The 17,015-nt window shown below is 49.1% G+C and overlaps 2 protein-coding genes and 1 long non-coding RNA gene across 3 annotated transcripts in view; 2 read left to right on the top strand and 1 right to left on the bottom strand.

Annotated features, from left to right (window-relative positions):
- Positions 1 to 17,015, top strand: part of PHETA1 (PH domain containing endocytic trafficking adaptor 1) — a 256,756-nt gene that overhangs the window by 134,296 nt on the left and 105,445 nt on the right. The gene's annotated exons all lie outside the window — the stretch shown is intronic.
- CUX2 (cut like homeobox 2) overlaps positions 1 to 17,015 on the bottom strand; it is a 221,020-nt gene that overhangs the window by 120,249 nt on the left and 83,756 nt on the right. The window lies entirely within an intron of this gene.
- On the top strand, positions 5,512 to 15,716 carry LOC139441074 (uncharacterized). The gene is made up of 3 exons (XR_011651463.1): positions 5,512 to 5,725; positions 8,965 to 9,315; positions 15,007 to 15,716. It is a non-coding gene; the product is annotated as an uncharacterized lncRNA (long non-coding RNA).

Below are 17,015 nucleotides of genomic sequence, written 5' to 3'. Positions count from 1 at the left end.
ACACTGCGCAAAAATAAGAAGTTGAGTATGATACGGTCCCTCTCACGGAGACATGGTGCAGAGTCAGGAGGTAGGGGTCATATCACAAGAGATCTCCAGGCCAAACCAAGGAGTCTGAACTTTGTCTTGAGAAAAATTGGGAGCTGTGGAAGCCAAAGCCCCCAAGTTTTAGTAGAGCCTGTGAGGACAAGAGGCACTGCTTCTCTTGCTGCCAAACCACCTGTCATCTTACTGGTCCCTTCAGCCCTAGGAAAAAGAGAGGCCTGAGGGACAGCAAGAGACAGAGAGCCAGGGAGAGCAGTGAAGAAACTGAGTGTGGGCGTCTCTCTGCCAGCCTACCCGAATGACCGGCAGAGCCCTCAGCCCGCTTGAAGCTGCAAGGTTGCGGAATAATTTCCCCTGCCTCCAAACTGTGCTCCTCGTAGCAGCCAAGAGCCTGCTGCCAAGAGGCAAGTGGCCAAGATTTCCTTCCAAAAGAGATATCCCCTTGCCAATCAGAATGCGGCCAGCGCACAACCTGGAAAATTGGACTGTTTGCCATCCGCCGAGCAGATGACACCGTCAGGACTCATTGGCACTGCCCAATGCCTGCCCCCCACGCCCCAAAGCCTCCCAGCCAGGAGGAAGATCCGTGCCACAAGGACCCTCACACCTGCCCCCTCCACGTGTAACCTCCATGGGTCCTCCCAATGAGAGCAGACCTCTGCAGTCGAAACGCATGGATTCAAAGTCCAGCTCTCCACTGAGCAGCTGTGCAACCTGGGGCAAGTCCCTTGACCTTTCTGAGCCCCCTTTGTGTCCACACCGTGGGGTGCATATCGCAGACTTATTAGGGGGACTAAATGAGATCATAGATGAGAAGTGCTTTCCCAGTACCTGCTGTTTAGTCTGTGCTCAAGAAAAGTTTCCGGTATCTCTAAGATGCTTCATTCACCTAGAACTCTGCTCACTGACAATACCAGCTATCCAGAATTGGGGCTGGGGACCCGAGGATTAGCAGAAAAGACCTCCGAGCAGTTAAAATGAATGTCAGAACCAACACATAGAAAGTCCAATCATGAAAAACATTTCATACAATATTAATAATATTAGTCCTATAATTAATATAATTGCAATATAGTAATCAGTAACCACCCCCCCCAAACACTGGGCCTGACAGTGCAAACACATCTTGTGATTTAATCGGTGGTGTGCTGGTAAATGCTTAATAACCAGGTCTCTGGGGGAAAAGAGAGTTCTGACGTGCACCATTTCCATGTGGAAATCCCCCACCGCTGTCAACTCCGAGCTCCCACTGTGACGTCACTACACCTGGAGTTAAGAAGCAAGGCTGTCAGCTCTGGTCACCACTGCATTAACCTTCCCGTGTCCCTGTGACATAGTGCTACTTTAGGCCCGCTGTCCAGACGAGGATGGTGAGGCTCAGAGACACCTGCTTCCTTGCCCGAGGGGGTACAGCGAGAAGGCTCAGCAGCACCACGCTTTGAATCGGGCCTGTGTGGATTTCAAAGCGCACACTCTGCACTCGGCCCAATTTCCCCGTTAGCAAGCAATACTGACTTTCCTTCCTCCTCCCCAAGCCCTTGCATTTTGTGAGCCCGCTTCTGTTCGCTCTTTGTCTGGGGGCCACTTTTCCAGCAAGGTCACTCTGGTTTGGCTCTGCAGACCCTCCTATTGTCCTATTTGCTGCGACCTCAGTGACCTCACTTCTCTTTTCCCAAGCAGCGAGGGATGAACTTCCCTACTCCAGACAACTGGAACCCCACGTTTTCCTCATAAAACAGCTGAAAGGCCCACACCCCTTATGTCCCCATCTCCGTAAGTAGCACCTCATAACACAGGGGCCCTATTGGCAGCATCTACACATCCTCTTGGCTTCTTAAACTCTAGTGTGCACAAGAATTACCCAGCACCTTGTTGGAGCACGGATTCTGATTCTGGGGGCCCCGCGTGGGGCCAGGCACCAGCACTTCAACAGGCATGGGGGTGACACTGATACTAGTGGAGTGTGGTGGACCACACTCAAAGTAGCGATGGTCTCAGTTCCAAACATCCAATCCCCGAATTGCTTGTGGGACCCCTCACATTCATTCCTCTGCGCATCAAATTTCTATAAACCCCAAAGCAACGACAGCCTGCCTGCCAGCCACAAACACCCGTGGTTACCTCATGGGTAATTTCTGTGATTATCTTTGGCTTATTCTAACTTGTATTCAACAAACACCAAATGCCCACTCAATACCAGGCCCGGGCTGGTGCTGGGAATAAGGAAAGACCCCATCCCTGCCTCAGAGAGTGGATGGTTTCCTTCACTCGACAGAAAATTCCTAGAGAGTGTGTGAGCTTGGTTTGCAGGTAGTAATAACAGCAGACATGTAGGTAGTGCTTACTGAGTGCTTTATAAGTGTTAACCTTATAACCCACCCAGTGCAGTAGGTCTGATGATTAACTCCATTTTGCAGAAGACAGAACTAAAGTTCATGTATCTGAAGAAGTCACCTACCTGCTCAAGGTCATGCACACTTGGAAAAGAAACTAAACCCCCACAGGAAAAGAAAGTGTGGCGTGTGTTTATATGCTGAGGACTAAGAAATGCTCTTGGGTAGTAACATGAACTTGAACCCAAAAAGGCAGGGGTGGGTATGAGCACCAGATGGAAGTGGGCAAGTGGCTCCACCTGGCGTGAACAGGGAGGAAGCTAATATTATTTAGCACTCTTGGTTGCAAGCATCAGAATCCCAACTCAAAGTGGCTTAGGCGTAAAAGGGAAACCATTGTTCATGTATCTTAACAGTGTAGCTATAGCTTCAGGCATGGCTGGATCCAGCAGCTCAAACAGTATTGACAGAGTTTGCTTTCTCCCTTTCAGCTCTGCTTCCCTCTGACCTGTCCTTGCTTGCTCTCACCATGGCTGTCTCCCCCAGTAATCTGGGGAAAATGATTGCTGGCAGCCCCAGGGCCACACTCTCCCAGAAGAGGAGGACTTTTCTCCCCCTGTGCTCATGTATAAGACATAGGGGAGTCTTATCGGAACACAACCACATTCATTCGTATACGTACTGTCCACGGCTGCTTTTTTGTTACAACAGCAGGACTTGAGAAGTTACAACAGAGACCATGTGGCCCGTCAAGCATAAAATGTTTGCTATCTGGTCATTTTCAGAAAACCTATTTTAGACAGCAATAATAGCAGTAATAACACTTAGCTAAACTAATGTGTGCTGGGTACACACTGCATGTCAGCTGCAGTTTTAGGCACTCATTTGCTTCTTACACCAATGTTATGAGGCGGGGAGACTGAGGAGTGGAGAGGTTAAGAGCAGTCATGCTCAAGGTCAGGCAGCCACCAGCACAGACAAAACTCAAATTCGGTAGCCTGACCCCAGATCCCATACCCGTAACAGCTCTGCTAACCAAACAAGAGTCTTCAGGAAGCTACAGTAGGCAACTTTTTAAATCAGAGTGTAATTTTTCAAGTACCAGTTCAAGAAATACACAAACACACACACACATTGGCTAAAGCAAGCAGTGAATCCTACCCAGCTCCCTCTGCTACCGAGCTGTTCAGTGCTGTCCATCAACGCTCTGATGGACAGAGCTGTCCCAGTGAGCCACAAGGGTCTCCTGGTGGACAGGGTGGCCCGGACCCCCATGAACTAACCAAGGTTGTCTGTCCCAGAAGTGGGGCCTTAATGCCACTTGAGCCCAACACAAGCACCAGCTCCCGGCATCGGCTTTAGTGATAAGCCCGCCTCTCAGAACAGGCTCGCTCCAGTTCTGGCCACAGGTCTCCAAGAAACCCATTAACCTTAATGTTTCTCATTAATTTCAAAATCCTTGCCTAGGAAGTTGCTGGGCAGCCCCAAAGATGGGGTCTCATCTCCTGCCCTTGGCAGGTCACTGAAAGGACAGACTTTTACTGCCAATGGAGGGAGGCAGGGGCTGGTGGTCAGGAGCATGCCAACATTCAAAAGGGAATCAGGGCTTCCCACAGGCCTGGATTCAAATCCTGATGCTGCAACTTACGAGCTGTGTGACCCTGAGCAAGGCATTTCCTCTCTGAGCCTCAGTTTCCCTGTCTGTAAAATGGGTGTAATGGCAACACCCCTATGAAGGGTGTCCCTATTTAAGGGACAACATATAGCAAGCGTTTGGCATAGAATGTGAAAACTAAGAGAACAGGGCTTTGTAGTCAGAATGGCCTGGCCTCAGATCCTGTCTACACTCCACCGCTGTGCCCCCGCTGCTTCGCGGTGCCTCACTTTCCTTATCTGCACGATGGGAATCATTGTAAAGCCTGCTTCGTGGGTTGCTGCAAGGATTAACTGAGCCTGTGGCTTGTCAGGGCCAACAACAAAGTAAAATGCTCAACAATTTTAGCTTTTAAGATTACCAGCAACCAAGGCATGCAAGAGATAATGCTCTTAGTGAAGCAATTTCTGAGCTAAAGGTGACACGAACTGGGCTCCGGCAGCCTGTCCCAGCAAGCCAGCCCTGCAGACACCCAAACTCCATGCAGCCCCCTGCTGCCGTGGTCCGGGCTGGGTCCCCAGGAGACATTCTCCTAATGGGTCTCTGACACTAGTGCTCAGGGCTACGCTGGGGCAACTGATGGGGGCCCTCAGTACTCTGGCTCAGGGACTCAAGAACCATGTCTGAAGACAACACCGGGTCCTCTGGGGGTCTTGCTCACGTCTCACCCTCAGCCCGCGAGACTGTGAGCTCTGCTTGCACACCCCCTGCAGACCTGACATTCCTGCACCTCAGATTTCCCAGGGTCAACAGGGAGCCCTGGGCTGCCGCCTGCTCCCCGGCTTTACTCTCACAGCATCTGCCCCATCTCGGGAAGTAGCGCTACATCTACCCAGATGTTCCAGCCAGGACCCTAGGAGGCATTTCCACTCATTCTGTTCCACCACATTAAGCCATCCACCAGCGAGCGCCATCGGCTCCACAGGATGGCTGCGGCGGGGGAAGCCTCCAGGCCCCCTATGACACTGTTTCACAGGGACCCTGACAACAATGGAGGAGAGCATCGCTCCTCTGCCGGACCCTCCACTGGCTCCCTGGGCACAGAGTCGAACACCTGGGACCCTTCGTACGGCCCGTGCGGCCTGCACGGCTGGGCGCCACCTTGCTCTCCACCTGTCTCTCCCTGCCCCGCCACACTCTCAGAAGCTCTAGGACCCCAGAGCGTCCCTCCTAAGACAGGCCACATGCGTGTGCCAGTCCAGACTCACAGACACTCACAGAGGCAAAGAAGCACGCACCCTGACATGCAGAGATGGCAACATATGCATCCAGACACACCCTGCGCTATACAGATGCACACACACCATCAACACACACCGTGCACAGGGACACAAGCCTCTTTCCCGGATGACTCCTCAGCCCTCGTGGTCCATTTACTAACCCCTCCCCCACCTGCTGCTCCACCATAGCGCACAGCTGATCTTCTTTGTAGGGTTGTGATCCTATTTGTTTACATGCTTCACGTCCGCCTGCCCAGCCTCCTGCTGGCCTGTCTGTGCCAGGAGGTCTGGGACATTTTCCTGTGTTCATCGTTGTACTCTCAGCACCCAGCATACAGTAGGCGCTCACTAAGTATTATAGGATGAAAGACATCCCCTTTCTATTTTAAAAAAGGGGCTGTACCTGCATGCTTGTCGATGGGTTAAAATGTGCTGGACAAAGAACTGCAGAAGAGCTGGGACAGGACTGGACGGTAAGGAGACTGACTATTCATCTCACACTCATCTTTCATGTCTGTTTTTCAAAACTCCATGGTTATTGCTTACAGAATAATGCTTCTTTAAAAATTAGTATTTTAAAATGGGCTACCCCAGCACTTCTCCAAGCCAGCCCAGCATCCTGGCAGGAGATGCCAGGTTGGTCTCCCACGTGGATGCTGTCACCACCTGGGTTCTGGATGGGGGTGAAGCGTCCAAACACCAGCTGGGTTTGAGGACCGGGGCTCTGCATGGCCCTCCCCAGGAGTGAGGGGAAGGGGCCTGGGCGTGAGCCTCACACGGGCCTCATTTTCTATGCTTTCTATCCTTGTGGACGGCCTGTCAATGAAGGAAATTGTGTTTGTCCAGGGCTGGGTGTTCTTGAAGCCACATGGCTGGCTGTGAAAACCAAGGTGTAAGGGCAGAGATTGCAGTTTATTGTTTGACAGTTTTTTCTAGACTCTTCGCAGAAATGGAAGTTGAGCAGACTGCCTATAATCCCAAAGTCTGTCCTCGCACCTTTTTTAAAAAACAGAAAGTTATACATTACACAGCTAGCCCTGTTCTGGATCATAATCTCACAATATTTCCCTTATCTTGAAGGAATCAAAAAATTAGTAATAAGATTCACCGGCCCCATGCCACATCCTCTGGGGGTGCTTCCAGGCATTCCAAGTGGCTGTTGCCTCTTGGAGTGCAGGCTGTCTTTCCCCCCGGCCTAATCACACGATGTACTTTTTCCAAGTGTCTGCACACAGCCAATCTTCTTAGTGAAGATAAGGGTTTATAGAAAAAAAAAAAAGCCCAAAGGTGCTTCCAGTTGATCATTTGCTATTAAACGCGCCCCCCCCCCCCCCCCGTCCCCCCTGACCCTGCTGGGTCCTTCCTGTAGGTGGAGTGGGGAGAAGAGGGGATTGTCTCTGATCCTCTGTTTTCACCTGACATAATTGGAAACTGGTTTTCCATTAACCTGCTCCATCAACAGCTGTCTGCCTTGCCTCTCTTCTGTGAACCTTCCCGACTCTGCCTCTTGGGAATCATGTTGGCCCTTTGCATATCTCTCTAGGGATTTGGTCTAATTTCTATGTCTTCTGAGTGTCCCATTGGCCTTACTGATCTCTGGACAGTGTCACGTTAAGACAACGTGGCATCACACACCCCCTTCCCATCCTGTCTCCATGAAGAGCTGGTAAATACTCTTCTTCAGATGCACCTCATGGAATATCTGTAGCTGTTGCAAAAGCCACAAATTACTATCTGTGAGTGACTCTTCACCCTCCCCAACTCCCTCTATTAGCTTAAAAATGACGTACAAAGCAGAGATGGCAAATATATAGCGTGCATGTATGCGGCCACTGCCGCCTCCCACACTCATGGCAGACACTACTAACAGATCTCCCACTCTGCCCTACCATCCAACCCTCTCATGAATTCAGTCAGACCTACATAGTAGATCTCAAATCAAGTAGTTCTTACCCATCCTCCACCCTCCACCATTCTTTGCTCAGACACCTACAATAACCTTGAACTGTATCTTCTAACTTCTCCTCCTGTCTCCTTTCCCAGAGTGTTTTCTTTCTTTTTTTTTAAAGCTTCGATCTTTTGAACATAAACCAGATCCTAGCACTTCCCTATTGAAAATCTTCCAATAGCTTTCCACTGCAATTAAAATAGGAGGCCAGCTCTATCTTGCGGCCAGGCTCTCCATGAGCCGCCTCATTGGTCTCTACTGTCGGCCTCTCCCGACTAGAATGTGAATTCCTTTATGGGAGGGGTCTTGGCCATCCATTTCAGTGGCCCCAGTGCCTAGAGCCATACTTGGCACTTTAAATGCTTGTTGACTGAATGAGATTCGTTTGCTGAGCCAAAATGTGATCTGAGAATCTCTCTCAAGGCCGTAGCCCAGGAATCTACCACTGAGTTCTCGAGTTGGCATGCCAGATGCCACCTACTTTCGAAGCCTGTCTGGGTGGGTCTACACACCTCTAATTATTTGGTAATGAGCGTACGAGTAAATCATTTTAGCCCTCCCGCCCAGCTGACTTTCCTTCTATGCAGAAAACCTTTTGGTGGAAAACGGTTTGGTAGGGTTGAGCTTTGAGCCCAACAGGGCTGCTGACGGGGTCTCAGTGTCGGGCATCCACTGGCCCCGACCCTGGCAACTCTGTGAGGAGCTCCATCCGTGTTTGAACCAAAGCATGAGTGAGGCTGCACCGCAGGAGATGCTCAGGCCAGTCAGGCCACACGCTGCTGTTGCCATAGGACATCACTCTTCAAAACTCGCTGAGTCACCAAGATGGCTGGAAACCAGTTCTAGAAAAATCTAAACTCTGGAAAGCCCAGGAGTCTCAGAACTGGAAGGCAGAGAGAAAACCTTTCCAAATAGGGAGCCCAGGGGGTGGGGGAGGGCTCTGAGTTCACTGACTGGTTTCCCTGTCCAGGGACATCTGGGAGCAAAAGGTGAATATTTCTGTTGCTTTCGCCAGGTTTCGTGGGGAACAGGGTGATGGCAGAAGGAAAAGGAGATGGAGGGAGAGAAGAGTAATTAGTGCTATTAATTACATCTCAACCACAGCCTATGTTTCTGCCCCGGGATTAAAGAAACATTCATTTGGAACGACTATTAAGTTCTTAGATTCAATGCTTCACAAATCAGGTCGGTGGAATGAAAATTCTTTCCCTGTAGGGACCAGGAGGCAGAGAGCAAAGAATTTCTACCAGGTTGCTGCAGCCCAGCTGGAAAGCCAGGGCTTGTGAGCCAGGGTAGAAGACGGTTCCCTTGTTATTGTTGCTGGCTGGGTTTTGTTTTTTTAAGCTGCTTCAGGCGGGCACATGTTCCAAATGTATAATCTAATGTGCTATAAAAGTCACTAATGTGATTATACTTTTATATCATATTAGAGAAAATGAATACTAATTCAATACCAAACACTAATTCAGTAGAACCCCAAATTGCTGAGAGGCTGCAAAACATTTACTGTGCTGAACTTTCCGGCTGGTACCTGAGAGTGTGCTGATGTTTTCAGGAGTTGGTGGATCTGATTTGGTGAACTGGGGAGTCAGAGATGTTGGGGTCTGTCATCTCCCTGGTGGCAGACAGATGCTCGAGTGGGTCCTCCCAGGGAATATACATCCTGTCGCCTTAGAAGGTGCTTCTCAATGCTCAAAAGAATTTTTCGAAATACAAGGACTGCAAGTCCTTTTGGATTTTAAAACTAAGTATGTTGTTCCATAGGATGGTGTTGGCTGATCCAAGTAAGGTTGGGAACAGCTTCTTGGAAGGCAAACCATGAAGAGCTGTCCTAAGAAGTTAATATTAATGGCCCACATTTTACTGAGCATTTACTATGAGGCAGGTGCCTGGTAAATGCTTTCCTTCCATTCATTCACTTAACCCTCAAGAGGACCCTATGAAGCAGGAGCCTTTATTGATGCCTATTTGACAGAGGAGGAAAATGGAGGCTCAGAGAGGTGAAGTGACTCAATCAAGGTCACACAGCCTGTTGAGGAACAGAGCTGGGAAGCCAGGCCAAGCTATCTGGATACAGAGCTGCATTCTTTATCACTCAACTTAACTGCTACCTAGGTAAGGAGTTGGGCCTGTTTACCAGACAACTACACTCTAACTGCATTATTTCATATTAGTCTTGAGGCAAGTCGTGGGTAGATTTGCTATTATTCCCATTATACAGATGAACGAATTGAGGTTCAAAAAATCGACCTAGCTTGCTCAACGTCACACACTACATAGGAAGCCACAGAACCAGGACTCAACCTCAAGGCTGGCTGGCTCCAAAGTCAGGGCTGGTAACCACTGTAATACACAACCTCCCAAGTCCCCCAAACCAAGGCTGCTATCCTCAAAGGAAGGTCCCCATACTGCTGCTCATCAGGCCCTCTCACTCCAGCTGCTCTGCTCTGTACTGTCCTGGACACTTCTCCTCCTACTTCTGCCCTGGAAGTCCCTGGAAGGGCAGTGTAGGTCAGCTTCTGAAACGACTCTCATTCTCTGGAATCTCTCTTGAGGGGACCCCTGACTCCCAGCTGCCCCAACACCTCCATCTCATGGGTAGGATGTCCCATTTTATCATCAAACATCACCAGCATCTCCCTATCCCAGTCAGCTGCATCCAGAAACGCAGGGCCAGAATTATGACACGTCAGTTTGCCTTCATAAATAATATTTTGCAATTTCCTCATCTGGGGGCATGGATAAATTATTCTTTTGCATCAAGGTTACGCTGATCAAAAAAGGTGGCCTGGCTGGCCTTCCTCGAGAGCAGGGATAAAAAGGAGGCTCTGATTACATTAAGGCGCCAGGCGGAGGGGGGAGACCTGGGTCCGGGGCCTCTGCTTTCTGGCTGCATGACAATCAGATATCTGAAAATGCATGAACTCTGATTTTAAGGTCCTGCTGGAGAAGGGACTGACGTGACAAGCAGGTCTGACTTTCACATCAGTCGTGACGACGGTTGACAGAAGGAGCCCTCTGATTAGAGTGCATTTAACACTGTTTTCTTGTTCCCTCCACTGAGAGCACCTATCTTTCCCGCCACAGTCACACACACGCACACGCAGACACGCACGCACACACACTCTCTCTCTCCACAGGGTACGATGGGCTGAACTGTGCCCCCCAGGCTGATATGTTGGAGTAATTCCCCAGGGCCTGAGAATGTGTGTTATTTGGAGACAGGGTCTTTACAGAGGTGATCAAGTTAAAATGCAGTCGTTACGTCGGGCCCTAACGTAAGGCAAGACTGATGGCCTTATAAAAGGGGAAGAAAGACACAGTTATGCATGGAAGGGAGATACCTTGTGAAGCTGAGGACAGCCCTCTCCTAGCCAAGGAGAGAGGCCTCAGAAACAACCCTGCTCACACCTTGCTTTTGACTTGAAGCCTCCAGAACGGTGAGAAAATAAACTTCTGTTGGTTAAGCCCCCAGCCTGTGGTACTTTGTTGTGGCGGCCTGAGCCAAGGAATACAGAAGACACACATTTTTAAAAGCAGGAAATATGCTATCAAGTGGATCCTACTGGAATGTGGCCATTACTAGCATCTGAAGCTAACTTTGTGTTCTGAATTATGTATCTGCTTATGGTCAGTCTGTGCCCACTAGAATAGAAGTTCCATGAGGTCAGGCATATCTGTCCACTGCTATAACCCCAGCAATTAGAATAGTGACTGACTCGTAACATTAATTTGTTGAACGAGTAAGTGAATAAATGAATGAATGCCAGAAAGAATGAGTCTGTCTTTACACACTGCAATTTGGAAGGATGCGTCCTTCAGCCTGGTAGCCAGAGGGTGGTAGCCAGAGACGCCTCTTAAAACAGAATGCAGGGGTCTACCCCGGCAAGGGTACCCCTGCACCTCCGGTTGCTTTGTGAGATGCAGAGAAGGAAAGCAAGAGAAATGCTGGTCCCCTCCACCACCATTTTCTTAGGTGCTCAATAAATATCCATCGAATAACTAAACAACAGAAAGCCCAGTCCTGCATAATCACTTGGACATGGCCAGTGAGACGCCAGACCCAATCCATGAGTGTGTGACGGTGGGAGTGGGCCCAGCCAGCCTTCTTGAGCTTGTCGGCCAGCTGAGAGATCTGCCTGCGCTCCTAGGGGAGGCCAACGGCACCAGCCCCTGCTCTGCCTGGCCGTCAGCACTGAGAGGCGGTGACAGACACAGCCCACTTCTCCCCACACACACTCACGACCCCCCACACCCCCCCGGGCCATCAGTCTCAGCAAGATGACGCTGAGATCCAGCCTTCCCCTGCCGCCTGCCTTCCGTGCATCCAGTAGGCGCCCAATTCTCACTGCCCTCCCAAATCTGGACGAAACTGCGAATTCTCCCTGTCAGTGCTGTATATCACTTTGAGATATATACCATATTAGCAGAAAGAACTGAATTATATTGCATTCATGATGCAATTAAACACTTCACTAGGAATCAATGTAAAACTGATGAGGCCTGAAAGTAGTGCATATGGCTTAGAACATTATAAAACATTACCTTCACTCAAATCCTTTTCAGTAGCAATTTAAATCTTCTTACAGTTACTGCTGCCAATGGTAAACCATCTACTGATTCATAACAGTGCATGGTAACGAATGAATTTTTTTAAAAATTTATTCAACTACTAAATTACCCATGAAACCGGAATAGCTGACAGGAGTAATCTGAATTATTATTAGCTCTGCAAGTATTCTGCATTAGCCAATTTAAAACCACGGTTCTCGGGCAGGAACCAGTTAGTACAGCCGGAGTGTTAAATGACTGCAATAGTTCTTCATTTTACTGCTGCTTACATTTAAAGGTCAAGAGATAAAAATTACATATGACTCCAAACATAGGAAGGGTGTTTATCTTTTCCTATGGATTGGGTCAGTTGTAAACTTTAAAAAACATTTGAGGTGCAACTGTACAAACTCAAAGGGCTTTGGAATATTTAGAAACCAGAAAGCTGGCGTGGGGGTGTTTCTTCACCCTCCTCCCTCACTGTATTCTTGTGGTCTTGAAACTTGCTCCCCCAAATGATCTATCCAGTCCATATTTTTCTTCTCTGACCTTCACATGCCCCCAAGCTTTTCTTAAAACTCAGGCAGCTCTGGAAGGATCTCGGAGCCGCGGTAGAAGGAAGTCACAGGAGTGGGCATTGCCTCCCCACCAAGGGGTCATTTGGTCCAGCTCTGTGCCTCCTGCTTGGGGCAGCAGTGAGACAGAATCTTCCAGGCCCCTACTCCCTTCCCTAAACTGCCTTTCTGTCCACACACACTGTCTGTTGGTGCCCCCCTCCACCCACCCCGAAGCCCAAGGGAAAAACCACAGTGAGAGAAAGAAGCAGTTTTCTTCCAGAGTCCAATGTTATCAATGCATGACTGAACAGGGGCCGTAAAACACCAGCCTCGTTTCTTTGTGTGGCTCTGGAGAGATGGGAACGTGGGTTTTGAGCTCTGTAGTAGGAACACCTAGGCAAGTTCGAGACATGTTTTTTTTTTCTTTTTTTTCAAAATTTCCTTTCTTTGAGGGAAATGTTTTCCACCCCCTGTAACCACAAAGTTAATATATGCTCATAATTTAAAAATTCAATTGATGGAAAAGCACACAAAGAAAAAAAGTTTGACAGCCCTATCTTTCCACTTTGCATTCAAGGTATCAACAAATAATGATTAAGCACCTACTGTGTGCCAGGACCCCATGGGGCTACAGCTGTAAACAAAACCATTGGAACACTCTGGGGTCTTCTCTATGTGCCAACCAACACGTACATTCATTTGTAGACTTTTTCAAAAATGGGATCCCATTCTACTACTCGCTTCATTCACCCAACAAAGTGTCCTGGACACCTTTAACTGAAAGGCTACAATTCTACCGCGCGCGGAGACCATGTATCTACCCAGACCCGATCGGGCTACGAATCATCTGACAAATGGCCATTATTCAGGCTACAAGTAAGGGCGTGCATAGCCTTATGTCAAGGAGGATGTTCAACCTGCTGGGGCATTTTAAGGGTGAGGGAGTGCGGAGAGTGGGGGAGCTCCTGTGGGAAGCCCTTTCACCCGGCAAAGAAAGCATCTGTGCCCCTGTACCCTTCCCTCAAGGGTCTTCTGCACACAAGCTGATTGCCATGGATTGGCACAGCTTTAAACTGGGAGCCCTCACAAGCTCAAGAGCAGCAGCAGCACGAAGGTCTGTTATTTGCAGGCTGGCGAATCCACCTCGGTGAGGGTAGCAGCAACTGCCCTACCTCCTCTGTGCTGCTACAGGAGGCCTCTGTTACACCAGCGGGTCTACCAGGGGGATTCTGCCTCCTGGGGGACAGTTCATAACATCTGGGGACGTTTTTGGTCATCTCACTTCAGGAGGAGGGTGTGTGTTACTGGCATCTAATGGAGACCAGGGAGCTGTAAAACAGGACAATGCACAGGACAGCCCCCCAAACAAAGGATTACCCAGTCCCAAATGTCAATGGTATCAAGTTCAACCTTGCTCTCATCAAAGGCTGAGGCAGTTTAGGGTGGAATGGTTGAGAGACTGAGTTTTGGACAGACCTATGTTCAAGGCCTAGTTCAGCCACTGGCTAACTGGGTGACCTTGGACAAATGACTTAACCTCTCTGAACCATGGTATTGTTTGTGTCCTTACCTACTTATTAAAAGTATCAACTTGGGGATTACATAAGATAACTTGTGTTAATTATTACTATCAGCAGTAGTAGTGTTCAGTGACATTACCACCACTCATCTTGAAAAACTGGAATGCAATATGCGTTGGACGCTAACTCCCCAGCCCTGGGTAACCACTGTTCTACTTTCTCTCGCTATGAACTTGACTCCCTTAGGTATCAACCTGACCGTATGATACAGTGGAATCATACAGGTTCATCCATGTTACAGTGTGTGACGGGACTTCCTTCCCCGTGAGGGCTGACTCCGTATTCCATGGTATAAACACCCTGTTTATCCATTCATTTGTCAGCGGGCACTTGGAGGCCAGCCTCTGGAGCTAGAACTAGAACTCCGACCATCCCGTAGGCAGCCTTGCAGCGCCAGACTTGTTACTAACCGTCTCTGATTCTGATGAGTCTTCTGTAAAATGGGGTAACAAGAGAATCCACCCGAAACTATCCCAACTCCCTCTTCACTTACATCTGCATTTGCTTGCTAGGGTTTCCATAACCAAGTACCACAGACTAGGCGGCTTAAAAAAAAGAAAGCATTTTCTCCCAGTTCTGGAGGCTGGACGTTGCAGATCAAGGTGTCGGCAGGGCCTGCCCCTCTGAGGCCGCCCTCCTAGGCTTGAACTGCTACAGACAGCCATCTTTGCCTGGGTCTCTGAGTGGTCTTCCCTCTGTACACACGTCTGTGTCCTATTTTCCTCTTCTTATGAGGGCACCAGCCATACTGGATTAGGGCTCAGCCCAATGACCTTGCTTTAACTTAATTACCTTAAAGGTAAAAGTAATACCTATCTCTAAACACAGCCCCATTCTGAGGGACTGGGGGTCAGAACTCCAACACAGGGATTTCGAAGAGACGTAATCCAACCCATGGCATCATCTTCTTCTGCCAGAGGCTGGAAAACTACAGGGTCTAACTTCTTGGCCTTTCCTGCAGTTTCAAGTGGCCAGTGAGAGCTCTGGACAATGTGGCAAAGCTCAGGTATCCCTGAGGGCTTTGCTTCATGAATTAAAAGGCAAAATCCTCACTGGAAGTAAAGCTTTTGCCCTCTGCCCCCATTGGTTTTGCCTTCTTACTCCTTCCTGGCCTACAGGTATGAGACCCGGAGGAGCAACCGTCATCTTTCAACTACGAAGATGAAAGCCAAGGTGTTGAAATGGAAAGACAGAAGAATCGCCTGCCTTGAACTTAGTCATGTGAGAAAAACAAACGCCTAAGACGTCCTTCAGCAGGTGAATGGATAAACAAACTCGGGCGCATTCAAACAACGGAATATTATTCAGTGCTAAAAAGAAATGAGCTATCAAGCCATGAAAAAACATGGAGAAACTTAAATACAAATTATGAAGTGAAAGTCCGTTTGAAAAGGCAACATATGTATGACCAACTACATGACATTCTGGAAAAGGCACGACTCTGGTGACAGTGAAAAGATCAGTGGTTGTCAGGGGTTGGGGGTGGGGATGAATGAATTCAGCAGAGCAGAGGATTTGTAGGGCAGTGAAAACGCACTGCATGGCACCGTAATGACGGGTACGTGACAGCACACACTTGTCCCAACCTACAGAATGTGCAACACCAGGAGTAAACCCTAATGTAAACTATGGACTTCGGATAATGATGTGTCAATGTCGGCTCATTGATTGTAACAAATGTGCCACTCTGGTGCACGATGTTGATGTGCGAGACTGTGCATATGTGGGGTCAAAGGGCACTCTCTGTACATTCTGCTCAATTTTGCTGTGAACCTGAAACTGCTCTAAAAGTAAAATCTATTTAAAATAAAAATGTAAACCTAATGAGTTTAAGGCTCTGTTTCCAGTTATTTGTATTCCTTACAGGAGCAGAACCTCAGAGGGATCTGGCCACTGTCTGGGCCCTGTAAGGGCAGAGGGGGGTTGGGCAGACTAAAGGAACCCACTTGTTAAGGCACGGAAGCCAGCAAAGCCTGGCCAAACACTACATGAGACTGCAGATCCTTTGTGGGCCCTTCTGCCCTGATAATCAGGGGGCTGGGGGTGGGAGTGATTAAGGAGATGAACACTGATGGCTCAGAAGAGCTCTTGGGAGAGCTGGAACTCAAACTCAAGGTCAGGAGGCACAATTGAAGATGGAGACCACCCTGCCCCCAGGGCCCTCCTCCCAAGGTCATCCTCTCCCAAGATCCCAATGGGAAGCCTTGTCTCATTTGTCCCAGGGGAACAGAAACCCCCACAGGGAAATAGTGCAACTGGAAAGCCTAGGACCTCACAGGCTGACTCAGTGACAAGAGAAAGCTGCTTCCGTGGCCCACAATTCCCCCACATTCAGGCAGCTGGACAAATAAATACCTTTGGAGAGGCCCAAGAATTTCACCCCCACCTGCTTCCTTCAAACAGCTCCTCCCCGCAAAAGGGGAGTCAAGCTCAACCCATGGAGGTGGTGGTAAGATAGGGCATTCATTCATTCATTCATTCACTCATTCATTCATCTTTAAGCATTTAGGGATTCAAACTGGCCTCTGGGCCTCCAGAGGTGAGCAGGATGGAATGTCATAACCTAAGGGTGTTCTCAGAGAAGCTCAGGAAAGGGAAGTGCACATGGTCTCCCCACTATGTGAGCTGTGCTTCCACAGAGTGAAGCTCACGGGGGGCTGAGGGAGAGGCGTGGGCACGCCTGAGGGTTCTGGGAGGCTGAGACAGGGCAAATGAGGCTGTTCATTTAAGCCTCTCACGCCCAGTGGGGAAATAGTAGTCAGGAATTCAGAGTATTCATTAAGTACCTTCTGCTTCCCAAACACCATTTTAGGCATAACCAGGGGTGGGAGTGGGAGACGTTCAGTACCCCGTCCTAGCCTTCGGGGGCCTCATGATCTAATGGGGAGGGATCATAAAGCAGTACAGGCACCAGGTAGTGCTGGATTCACGCTGAGTTACAAGCCTGAGAGATACGAGAGTTCAGAGAATGCAGGGCTGGCCAAGGAAGCCTTCTTGGAGGCAGCAGCCACACTACAGCAGAGCCTTACGTGCCAAGTCGGTGTGGACATACAGCTCCATCAGGACACCAAGTAGATGTCCAGGAGAAGACATTTTGACTAGTCATCCCCAGCCCAACTGGATGAAA

The sequence above is a fragment of the Desmodus rotundus genome, chromosome 7 (assembly GCF_022682495.2).
Source record: "Desmodus rotundus isolate HL8 chromosome 7, HLdesRot8A.1, whole genome shotgun sequence".
Classification (NCBI taxonomy): domain Eukaryota; kingdom Metazoa; phylum Chordata; class Mammalia; order Chiroptera; family Phyllostomidae; genus Desmodus; species Desmodus rotundus.
Note: the sequence above shows the minus strand (reverse complement) of the source record. Positions and strands in the feature narration are given on the sequence as shown.